The sequence below is a fragment of the Dioscorea cayenensis genome, unplaced genomic scaffold (assembly GCF_009730915.1).
Source record: "Dioscorea cayenensis subsp. rotundata cultivar TDr96_F1 unplaced genomic scaffold, TDr96_F1_v2_PseudoChromosome.rev07_lg8_w22 25.fasta BLBR01000613.1, whole genome shotgun sequence".
NCBI lineage: Eukaryota > Viridiplantae > Streptophyta > Magnoliopsida > Dioscoreales > Dioscoreaceae > Dioscorea > Dioscorea cayenensis.
Genome location: NW_024087004.1, coordinates 1,948 through 3,667, shown reverse-complemented (window position 1 = coordinate 3,667; position 1,720 = coordinate 1,948). Strand labels below are relative to the sequence as shown.

Below are 1,720 nucleotides of genomic sequence, written 5' to 3'. Positions count from 1 at the left end.
TCACTTGCTTCTTCAATGATATATATGTTGGTAGGGTTCTTGTTCTTGTATGCACTAGGCGGAATGCTCGGGTGTGGTTTGTCTTTGTGCCCCTCAAATGGATGTACTCACTCAAATCACGAGGGAGGTTGGCACATGCTCTAGCATCTCACACCATCCTTTGTCTTGGCGTTTGAACCTTACCAAGATCTCCTCCAAAAATAGGTGCATTATGATCCACATTGGCCTATTTCCTTCATACTTAGCCTCACTGACCCTACTGCGTAAAAAGTAACATAAAAGCACACATATTAATGTAAAAATTGAGAAAAAGTAATGCTCAACATAAGGAATGAGCAGCTTAGCATTCATATTGCACAAGCACTTATCACTACCCTAAACTTCACTATGACTTCTTAAAGTGATCACCTTCACATGTTCCCTCAGTTGGTTTTTGGTGTTATAGGCAAGCTTCCTTGAGAGTCTCTCCGATAATGACTTTACAATTTGCCCACTTGATTCTCTAAATTATGCAATGATGCGGTGTGGTTGCGAAGTGTAGCTTGACCGATTGAAATCTTGTATCAATGATTGAATGAACTTGGTTAAAAGCCTTTTTCTAAATTAGTCATCTGGTTTTCCAACCACGAAAGCTCGAGTTCTCCATATTGGGGGGCTTGTTGTTGTTGTGGTTGGAAACATGGTGAGTGCTCATTGTCTTCGTTGCCCTTGATTACTCCATGAAAGATTCGAGATGGCTCACTCCAGCGGTTATGCGATGTTACTACATGGATTACCTTGATTTCTCATTACATTACCCACAAAGACCACTTGTTCTACTAAGGATGTGCCACCAATAGAAATCGAGTAATCATATGGAGCATATCTTCCCCCACACCCTGTACAACTAGTCATGGCCACCACTTTATTACAAGTTAGGGTGTCTAACTTCTTGATCGATGATTCCATTTGAGTGTTTGTGCAATAAAAGTAATGGCGTCAATCTCATTAAGTCAGGCTACCTTCTTTCTGTCCCTTGTATTCCATGGATAACTGTCCATAGCCATTTCCTTAATGAGATGCATGGCTTCTTGGGGTTTAGCTCCCTATGGTACCTCCTATTGCAGCATCGAGTAACTGCTTCATACTTGGATTCAAACCATTATAAAAAGTTTGAATGATTATCCACTCGGGGAACCCATGCTGAAGACATTTCCACAAGAGCTCTTTGAACCTATCCTTTGTCTCAAAGAGATTCAAATTCAGTTTGCACAAAGGAAGAAATTTTATTCCTGAGGTTCACAAATTTTCCAGGAGGGAAATATTGGGCGATAAAAGGTTCTCCAGTAGTGTCGATGCTCGAGGTAATGAATGTAGCCCTATGCTTTCTTTGTCCCTTTAAGGAAAAGCGGAAATGCCCTCAATTTTTATAGCATTATTCGTAACTCCATTAATCTTAAGCATGTCGTACATTTTTAGAAGTTCTCTATATGATTGTTTTGGATTCTCATCGGCCAAACCATTAAAAAGCTATCATGACTCTTTGTAACATTTGGATGAATGCTAGTTTGAGCTCAAAAACCTGAGCTGTAATTGGTGACCGCACAATGCTAGATTGTGTGCCAAAAACCGCGAGTCTGGCATAATCGGACAGTGTCCTCTGCTGCTCATTCTGTTCTACCATATTTGACCCTTCACCAATCGGACAGTGTCCTCTGCACTTTGCTCGTTACAGTTCTTG

General features: G+C 40.8%; 1 non-coding gene across 1 annotated transcript; it reads left to right on the top strand.

Moving 5' to 3' along the window:
* Positions 1–1,174: 1,174 nt before the first annotated feature.
* Positions 1,175–1,279, top strand: LOC120254752. The gene has a single exon (XR_005534725.1). It is a non-coding gene; the product is annotated as a small nucleolar RNA R71 (small nucleolar RNA).
* The last annotated feature ends 441 nt before the right edge of the window (positions 1,280–1,720 follow it).